Raw genomic sequence first — 7,500 nt, 5'->3', positions numbered from 1 at the left:
CGCCCGATCTCGTCTGATCTCGGAAGCTAAGCAGGGTCGGGCCTGGTTAGTACTTGGATGGGAGACCGCCTGGGATTACCAGGTGCTGTATGCTCTTTTGCTCATTCACTTAGAAACTGAAATCTTGCAATATGCACAAGTAGTCCTTCATGAAAGGGGCTGGAAGCTGTTTTCATTTTGACACGAGAGAGAGAGAGAGAGAGAGAGAGAGACCACCTTGCATTGTCAATTGCCAAATCTGTATATGGATAAGTAGCCTATGGTTGTCAACTTATTTCGTACGGCCATACCAGCCTGGCAACGCCCGATCTCGTCTGATCTCGGAAGCTAAGCAGGGTCGGGCCTGGTTAGTACTTGGATGGGAGACCGCCTGGGAATACCAGGTGCTGTATGCTCTTTTGCTCATTCACTTAGAAACTGAAATCTTGCAATATGCACAAGTAGTCCTTCATGAAAGGGGCTGGAAGCTGTTTTCATTTTGACACGAGAGAGAGAGAGAGAGAGAGAGAGAGACCACCTTGCATTGTCAATTGCTAAATCTGTATATGGATAAGTAGCCTATGGTTGTCAACTTATTTCGTACGGCCATACCAGCCTGGCAACGCCTGATCTCGGAAGCTAAGCAGGGTCGGGCCTGGTTAGTACTTGGATGGGAGACCGCCTGGGAATACCAGGTGCTGTATGCTCTTTTGCTCATTCACTTAGAAACTGAAATCTTGCAATATGCACAAGTAGTCCTTCATGAAAGGGGCTGGAAGCTGTTTTCATTTTGACACGAGAGAGAGAGAGAGAGACCACCTTGCATTGTCAATTGCTAAATCTGTATATGGATAAGTAGCCTATGGTTGTCAACTTATTTCGTACGGCCATACGAGCCTGGCAACTCCCGATCTCGTCTGATCTCGGAAGCTAAGCAGGGTCGGGCCTGGTTAGTACTTGGATGGGAGACCGCCTGGGAATACCAGGTGCTGTATGCTCTCTTGCTCATTCACTTAGAAACTGACATCTTGCAATATGCACAAGTAGTCCTTCATGAAAGGGGCTGGAAGCTGTTTTCATTTTGACACGAGAGAGAGAGAGAGAGAGAGAGAGAGAGAGAGAGACCACCTTGCATTGTCAATTGCTAAATCTGTATATGGATAAGTAGCCTATGGTTGTCAACTTATTTCGTACGGCCATACCAGCCTGGCAACGCCCGATCTCGTCTGATCTCGGAAGCTAAGCAGGGTTGGGCCTGGTTAGTACTTGGATGGGAGACCGCCTGGGAATACCAGGTGCTGTATGCTCTTTTGCTCATTCACTTAGAAACTGAAATCTTGCAATATGCACAAGTAGTCCTTCATGAAAGGGGCTGGAAGCTGTTTTCATTTTGACACGAGAGAGAGAGAGAGAGAGACTACCTTGCATTGTCAATTGCTAAATCTGTATATGGATAAGTAGCCTATGGTTGTCAACTTATTTCATACGGCCATACCAGCCTGGCAACGCCCAATCTCGTCTGATCTCGCAAGCTAAGCAGGGTCGGGCCTGGTTAGTACTTGGATGGGAGACCGCCTGGGAATACCAGGTGCTGTATGCTCTTTTGCTCATTCACTTAGAAACTGAAATCTTGCAATATGCACAAGTAGTCCTTCATGAAAGGGGCTGGAAGCTGTTTTCATTTTGACACGAGAGAGAGAGAGAGAGAGAGACCACCTTGCATTGTCAATTGCTAAATCTGTATATGGATAAGTAGCCTATGGTTGTCAACTTATTTCGTACGGCCATACCAGCCTGGCAACGCCCGATCTCGTCTGATCTCGGAAGCTAAGCAGGGTCGGGCCTGGTTAGTACTTGGATGGGAGACCGCCTGGGAATACCAGGTGCTGTATGCTCTTTTGCTCATTCACTTAGAAACTGAAATCTTGCAATATGCACAAGTAGTCCTTCATGAAAGGGGCTGGAAGCTGTTTTCATTTTGACACGAGAGAGAGAGAGAGAGAGACCACCTTGCATTGTCAATTGCCAAATCTGTATATGGATAAGTAGCCTATGGTTGTCAACTTATTTCGTACGGCCATACCAGCCTGGCAACGCCCGATCTCGTCTGATCTCGGAAGCTAAGCAGGGTCGGGCCTGGTTAGTACTTGGATGGGAGACCGCCTGGGAATACCAGGTGCTGTATGCTCTTTTGCTCATTCACTTAGAAACTGAAATCTTGCAATATGCACAAGTAGTCCTTCATGAAAGGGGCTGGAAGCTGTTTTCATTTTGACACGAGAGAGAGAGAGAGAGAGAGAGAGAGAGAGAGAGAGAGAGAGAGAGAGAGAGAGAGAGAGAGAGAGAGAGAGAGACCACCTTGCATTGTCAATTGCCAAATCTGTATATGGATAAGTAGCCTATGGTTGTCAACTTATTTCGTACGGCCATACCAGCCTGGCAACGCCCGATCTCGTCTGATCTCGGAAGCTAAGCAGGGTCGGGCCTGGTTAGTACTTGGATGGGAGACCGCCTGGGAATACCAGGTGCTGTATGCTCTTTTGCTCATTCACTTAGAAACTGAAATCTTGCAATATGCACAAGTAGTCCTTCATGAAAGGGGCTGGAAGCTGTTTTCATTTTGACACGAGAGAGAGAGAGAGACCACCTTGCATTGTCAATTGCTAAATCTGTATATGGATAAGTAGCCTATGGTTGTCAACTTATTTCGTACGGCCATACCAGCCTGGCAATGCCCGATCTCGTCTGATCTCGGAAGCTAAGCAGGGTCGGGCCTGGTTAGTACTTGGATGGGAGACCGCCTGGGAATACCAGGTGCTGTATGCTCTTTTGCTCATTCACTTAGAAACTGAAATCTTGCAATATGCACAAGTAGTCCTTCATGAAAGGGGCTGGAAGCTGTTTTCATTTTGACACGAGAGAGAGAGAGAGAGAGAGACTACCTTGCATTGTCAATTGCTAAATCTGTATATGGATAAGTAGCCTATGGTTGTCAACTTATTTCGTACGGCCATACCAGCCTGGCAACGCCCGATCTCGTCTGATCTCGGAAGCTAAGCAGGGTCGGGCCTGGTTAGTACTTGGATGGGAGACCGCCTGGGTATACCAGGTGCTGTATGCTCTTTTGCTCATTCACTTAGAAACTGAAATCTTGCAATATGCACAAGTAGTCCTTCATGAAAGGGGCTGGAAGCTGTTTTCATTTTGACACGAGAGAGAGAGAGAGAGAGAGAGAGACCACCTTGCATTGTCAATTGCTAAATCTGTATATGGATAAGTAGCCTATGGTTGTCAACTTATTTCGTACGGCCATACCAGCCTGGCAACGCCTGATCTCGGAAGCTAAGCAGGGTCGGGCCTGGTTAGTACTTGGATGGGAGACCGCCTGGGAATACCAGGTGCTGTATGCTCTTTTGCTCATTCACTTAGAAATTGACATCTTGCAATATGCACAAGTAGTCCTTCATGAAAGGGGCTGGAAGCTGTTTTCATTTTGACACGAGAGAGAGAGAGAGAGAGACCACCTTGCATTGTCAATTGCCAAATCTGTATATGGATAAGTAGCCTATGGTTGTCAACTTATTTTGTACGGCCATACCAGCCTGGCAACGCCCGATCTCGTCTGATCTCGGAAGCTAAGCAGGGTCGGGGCTGGTTAGTACTTGGATGGGAGACCGCCTGGGAATACCAGGTGCAGTATGCTCTTTTGCTCATTCACTTAGAAACTGACATCTTGCAATATGCACAAGTAGTCCTTCTTGAAAGGGGCTGGAAGCTGTTTTCATTTTGACACGAGAGAGAGAGAGAGAGAGAGACCACCTTGCATTGTCAATTGCCAAATCTGTATATGGATAAGTAGCCTATGGTTGTCAACTTATTTCGTACGGCCATACCAGCCTGGCAACGCCCGATCTCGTCTGATCTCGGAAGCTAAGCAGGGTCGGGCCTGGTTAGTACTTGGATGGGAGACCGCCTGGGAATACCAGGTGCTGTATGCTCTTTTGCTCATTCACTTAGAAACTGAAATCTTGCAATATGCACAAGTAGTCCTTCATGAAAGGGGCTGGAAGCTGTTTTCATTTTGACACGAGAGAGAGAGAGAGAGAGAGAGAGAGACCACCTTGCATTGTCAATTGCTAAATCTGTATATGGATAAGTAGCCTATGGTTGTCAACTTATTTCGTACGGCCATACCAGCCTGGCAACGCCCGATCTCGTCTGATCTCGGAAGCTAAGCAGGGTCGGGCCTGGTTAGTACTTGGATGGGAGACCGCCTGGGAATACCAGGTGCTGTATGCTCTTTTGCTCATTCACTTAGAAACTGAAATCTTGCAATATGCACAAGTAGTCCTTCATGAAAGGGGCTGGAAGCTGTTTTCATTTTGACACGAGAGAGAGAGAGAGACCACCTTGCATTGTCAATTGCTAAATCTGTATATGGATAAGTAGCCTATGGTTGTCAACTTATTTCGTACGGCCATACCAGCCTGGCAACGCCCGATCTCGTCTGATCTCGGAAGCTAAGCAGGGTCGGGCCTGGTTAGTACTTGGATGGGAGACCGCCTGGGAATACCAGGTGCTGTATGCTCTTTTGCTCATTCACTTAGAAACTGAAATCTTGCAATATGCACAAGTAGTCCTTCATGAAAGGGGCTGGAAGCTGTTTTCATTTTGACACGAGAGAGAGAGAGAGAGAGAGAGACTACCTTGCATTGTCAATTGCTAAATCTGTATATGGATAAGTAGCCTATGGTTGTCAACTTATTTCGTACGGCCATACCAGCCTGGCAACGCCCGATCTCGTCTGATCTCGGAAGCTAAGCAGGGTCGGGCCTGGTTAGTACTTGGATGGGAGACCGCCAGGGAATACCAGGTGCTGTATGCTCTTTTGCTCATTCACTTAGAAACTGAAATCTTGCAATATGCACAAGTAGTCCTTCATGAAAGGGGCTGGAAGCTGTTTTCATTTTGACACGAGAGAGAGAGAGAGAGAGAGACCACCTTGCATTGTCAATTGCTAAATCTGTATATGGATAAGTAGCCTATGGTTGTCAACTTATTTCGTACGGCCATACCAGCCTGGCAACGCCCGATCTCGTCTGATCTCGGAAGCTAAGCAGGGTCGGGCCTGGTTAGTACTTGGATGGGAGACCGCCTGGGAATACCAGGTGCTGTATGCTCTTTTGCTCATTCACTTAGAAACTGAAATCTTGCAATATGCACAAGTAGTCCTTCATGAAAGGGGCTGGAAGCTGTTTTCATTTTGACACGAGAGAGAGAGAGAGAGAGAGAGAGAGAGAGAGACCACCTTGCATTGTCAATTGCTAAATCTGTATATGGATAAGTAGCCTATGGTTGTCAACTTATTTCGTACGGCCATACCAGCCTGGCAACGCCTGATCTCGGAAGCTAAGCAGGGTCGGGCCTGGTTAGTACTTGGATGGGAGACCGCCTGGGAATACCAGGTGCTGTATGCTCTTTTGCTCATTCACTTAGAAATTGACATCTTGCAATATGCACAAGTAGTCCTTCATGAAAGGGGCTGGAAGCTGTTTTCATTTTGACACGAGAGAGAGAGAGAGAGAGAGAGAGACCACCTTGCATTGTCAATTGCCAAATCTGTATATGGATAAGTAGCCTATGGTTGTCAACTTATTTTGTACGGCCATACCAGCCTGGCAACGCCCGATCTCGTCTGATCTCGGAAGCTAAGCAGGGTCGGGGCTGGTTAGTACTTGGATGGGAGACCGCCTGGGAATACCAGGTGCAGTATGCTCTTTTGCTCATTCACTTAGAAACTGACATCTTGCAATATGCACAAGTAGTCCTTCTTGAAAGGGGCTGGAAGCTGTTTTCATTTTGACACGAGAGAGAGAGAGAGAGAGAGACCACCTTGCATTGTCAATTGCCAAATCTGTATATGGATAAGTAGCCTATGGTTGTCAACTTATTTCGTACGGCCATACCAGCCTGGCAACGCCCGATCTCGTCTGATCTCGGAAGCTAAGCAGGGTCGGGCCTGGTTAGTACTTGGATGGGAGACCGCCTGGGAATACCAGGTGCTGTATGCTCTTTTGCTCATTCACTTAGAAACTGAAATCTTGCAATATGCACAAGTAGTCCTTCATGAAAGGGGCTGGAAGCTGTTTTCATTTTGACACGAGAGAGAGAGAGAGAGAGAGAGAGAGACCACCTTGCATTGTCAATTGCTAAATCTGTATATGGATAAGTAGCCTATGGTTGTCAACTTATTTCGTACGGCCATACCAGCCTGGCAACGCCCGATCTCGTCTGATCTCGGAAGCTAAGCAGGGTCGGGCCTGGTTAGTACTTGGATGGGAGACCGCCTGGGAATACCAGGTGCTGTATGCTCTTTTGCTCATTCACTTAGAAACTGAAATCTTGGAATATGCACAAGTAGTCCTTCATGAAAGGGGCTGGAAGCTGTTTTCATTTTGACACGAGAGAGAGAGAGAGACCACCTTGCATTGTCAATTGCTAAATCTGTATATGGATAAGTAGCCTATGGTTGTCAACTTATTTCGTACGGCCATACCAGCCTGGCAACGCCCGATCTCGTCTGATCTCGGAAACTAAGCAGGGTCGGGCCTGGTTAGTACTTGGATGGGAGACCGCCTGGGAATACCAGGTGCTGTATGCTCTTTTGCTCATTCACTTAGAAACTGAAATCTTGCAATATGCACAAGTAGTCCTTCATGAAAGGGGCTGGAAGCTGTTTTCATTTTGACACGAGAGAGAGAGAGAGAGAGACTACCTTGCATTGTCAATTGCTAAATCTGTATATGGATAAGTAGCCTATGGTTGTCAACTTATTTCGTACGGCCATACCAGCCTGGCAACGCCCGATCTCGTCTGATCTCGGAAGCTAAGCAGGGTCGGGCCTGGTTAGTACTTGGATGGGAGACCGCCTGGGAATACCAGGTGCTGTATGCTCTTTTGCTCATTCACTTAGAAACTGAAATCTTGCAATATGCACAAGTAGTCCTTCATGAAAGGGGCTGGAAGCTGTTTTCATTTTGACACGAGAGAGAGAGAGAGAGAGACCACCTTGCATTGTCAATTGCCAAATCTGTATATGGATAAGTAGCCTATGGTTGTCAACTTATTTCGTACGGCCATACCAGCCTGGCAACGCCCGATCTCGTCTGATCTCGGAAGCTAAGCAGGGTCGGGCCTGGTTAGTACTTGGATGGGAGACCGCCTGGGAATACCAGGTGCTGTATGCTCTTTTGCTCATTCACTTAGAAACTGAAATCTTGCAATATGCACAAGTAGTCCTTCATGAAAGGGGCTGGAAGCTGTTTTCATTTTGACACGAGAGAGAGAGAGAGAGTGAGAGAGACCACCTTGCATTGTCAATTGCCAAATCTGTATATGGATAAGTAGCCTATGGTTGTCAACTTATTTCGTACGGCCATACCAGCCTGGCAACGCCCGATCTCGTCTGATCTCGGAAGCTAAGCAGGGTCGGGCCTGGTTAGTACTTGGATGGGAGACCGC

At 47.2% G+C, this 7,500-nt stretch overlaps 19 non-coding genes and 7 pseudogenes across 19 annotated transcripts in view; all 26 read left to right on the top strand.

Moving 5' to 3' along the window:
- LOC146278934 (5S ribosomal RNA) overlaps positions 1-94 on the top strand; it is a 119-nt gene extending 25 nt beyond the window's left edge. Inside the window, exon 1 of the ribosomal RNA XR_014766049.1 lies at positions 1-94. This exon is cut by the window's left edge and continues 25 nt beyond it. This is a non-coding gene — a ribosomal RNA (5S ribosomal RNA).
- A 182-nt stretch (positions 95-276) lies between these two features.
- On the top strand, positions 277-395 carry LOC146278933 (5S ribosomal RNA). Its single transcript, XR_014762989.1, has one exon. It is a non-coding gene; the product is annotated as a 5S ribosomal RNA (ribosomal RNA).
- A 182-nt stretch (positions 396-577) lies between these two features.
- Positions 578-686, top strand: LOC146278932 (5S ribosomal RNA; annotated as a pseudogene).
- Positions 687-858: 172 nt separating this feature from the next.
- Positions 859-977, top strand: LOC146278931 (5S ribosomal RNA; annotated as a pseudogene).
- Positions 978-1,167: 190 nt separating this feature from the next.
- LOC146278930 (5S ribosomal RNA) lies at positions 1,168-1,286 on the top strand. The gene has a single exon (XR_014763080.1). It is a non-coding gene; the product is annotated as a 5S ribosomal RNA (ribosomal RNA).
- Positions 1,287-1,460: 174 nt separating this feature from the next.
- Positions 1,461-1,579, top strand: LOC146278929 (5S ribosomal RNA; annotated as a pseudogene).
- Positions 1,580-1,755: 176 nt separating this feature from the next.
- LOC146278928 (5S ribosomal RNA) lies at positions 1,756-1,874 on the top strand. Its single transcript, XR_014762988.1, has one exon. It is a non-coding gene; the product is annotated as a 5S ribosomal RNA (ribosomal RNA).
- A 174-nt stretch (positions 1,875-2,048) lies between these two features.
- On the top strand, positions 2,049-2,167 carry LOC146278927 (5S ribosomal RNA). Its single transcript, XR_014762987.1, has one exon. It is a non-coding gene; the product is annotated as a 5S ribosomal RNA (ribosomal RNA).
- Positions 2,168-2,397: 230 nt separating this feature from the next.
- Positions 2,398-2,516, top strand: LOC146278926 (5S ribosomal RNA). The gene has a single exon (XR_014762986.1). It is a non-coding gene; the product is annotated as a 5S ribosomal RNA (ribosomal RNA).
- A 170-nt stretch (positions 2,517-2,686) lies between these two features.
- LOC146278925 (5S ribosomal RNA) lies at positions 2,687-2,805 on the top strand. Its single transcript, XR_014764762.1, has one exon. It is a non-coding gene; the product is annotated as a 5S ribosomal RNA (ribosomal RNA).
- Positions 2,806-2,981: 176 nt separating this feature from the next.
- Positions 2,982-3,100, top strand: LOC146278924 (5S ribosomal RNA). The gene has a single exon (XR_014765634.1). It is a non-coding gene; the product is annotated as a 5S ribosomal RNA (ribosomal RNA).
- A 180-nt stretch (positions 3,101-3,280) lies between these two features.
- Positions 3,281-3,389, top strand: LOC146278923 (5S ribosomal RNA; annotated as a pseudogene).
- A 174-nt stretch (positions 3,390-3,563) lies between these two features.
- Positions 3,564-3,682, top strand: LOC146278922 (5S ribosomal RNA; annotated as a pseudogene).
- A 176-nt stretch (positions 3,683-3,858) lies between these two features.
- LOC146278921 (5S ribosomal RNA) lies at positions 3,859-3,977 on the top strand. The gene has a single exon (XR_014762985.1). It is a non-coding gene; the product is annotated as a 5S ribosomal RNA (ribosomal RNA).
- A 182-nt stretch (positions 3,978-4,159) lies between these two features.
- On the top strand, positions 4,160-4,278 carry LOC146278920 (5S ribosomal RNA). The gene has a single exon (XR_014762984.1). It is a non-coding gene; the product is annotated as a 5S ribosomal RNA (ribosomal RNA).
- Positions 4,279-4,448: 170 nt separating this feature from the next.
- LOC146278919 (5S ribosomal RNA) lies at positions 4,449-4,567 on the top strand. Its single transcript, XR_014762983.1, has one exon. It is a non-coding gene; the product is annotated as a 5S ribosomal RNA (ribosomal RNA).
- A 178-nt stretch (positions 4,568-4,745) lies between these two features.
- LOC146278918 (5S ribosomal RNA) lies at positions 4,746-4,864 on the top strand. The gene has a single exon (XR_014764742.1). It is a non-coding gene; the product is annotated as a 5S ribosomal RNA (ribosomal RNA).
- Positions 4,865-5,040: 176 nt separating this feature from the next.
- On the top strand, positions 5,041-5,159 carry LOC146278917 (5S ribosomal RNA). The gene has a single exon (XR_014762982.1). It is a non-coding gene; the product is annotated as a 5S ribosomal RNA (ribosomal RNA).
- Positions 5,160-5,347: 188 nt separating this feature from the next.
- LOC146278916 (5S ribosomal RNA) lies at positions 5,348-5,456 on the top strand (annotated as a pseudogene).
- Positions 5,457-5,636: 180 nt separating this feature from the next.
- LOC146278915 (5S ribosomal RNA) lies at positions 5,637-5,755 on the top strand (annotated as a pseudogene).
- A 176-nt stretch (positions 5,756-5,931) lies between these two features.
- Positions 5,932-6,050, top strand: LOC146278914 (5S ribosomal RNA). The gene has a single exon (XR_014762981.1). It is a non-coding gene; the product is annotated as a 5S ribosomal RNA (ribosomal RNA).
- A 182-nt stretch (positions 6,051-6,232) lies between these two features.
- On the top strand, positions 6,233-6,351 carry LOC146278913 (5S ribosomal RNA). The gene has a single exon (XR_014762979.1). It is a non-coding gene; the product is annotated as a 5S ribosomal RNA (ribosomal RNA).
- Positions 6,352-6,521: 170 nt separating this feature from the next.
- On the top strand, positions 6,522-6,640 carry LOC146278912 (5S ribosomal RNA). The gene has a single exon (XR_014765950.1). It is a non-coding gene; the product is annotated as a 5S ribosomal RNA (ribosomal RNA).
- A 174-nt stretch (positions 6,641-6,814) lies between these two features.
- On the top strand, positions 6,815-6,933 carry LOC146278911 (5S ribosomal RNA). Its single transcript, XR_014762978.1, has one exon. It is a non-coding gene; the product is annotated as a 5S ribosomal RNA (ribosomal RNA).
- A 174-nt stretch (positions 6,934-7,107) lies between these two features.
- On the top strand, positions 7,108-7,226 carry LOC146278910 (5S ribosomal RNA). Its single transcript, XR_014762977.1, has one exon. It is a non-coding gene; the product is annotated as a 5S ribosomal RNA (ribosomal RNA).
- Positions 7,227-7,406: 180 nt separating this feature from the next.
- LOC146278909 (5S ribosomal RNA) overlaps positions 7,407-7,500 on the top strand; it is a 119-nt gene continuing 25 nt past the window's right edge. Inside the window, exon 1 of the ribosomal RNA XR_014762976.1 lies at positions 7,407-7,500. This exon is cut by the window's right edge and continues 25 nt beyond it. This is a non-coding gene — a ribosomal RNA (5S ribosomal RNA).

This window comes from Hypomesus nipponensis, chromosome 7, assembly GCF_054491055.1.
Source record: "Hypomesus nipponensis isolate SF chromosome 7, ASM5449105v1, whole genome shotgun sequence".
Classification (NCBI taxonomy): domain Eukaryota; kingdom Metazoa; phylum Chordata; class Actinopteri; order Osmeriformes; family Osmeridae; genus Hypomesus; species Hypomesus nipponensis.
Note: the sequence above shows the minus strand (reverse complement) of the source record. Positions and strands in the feature narration are given on the sequence as shown.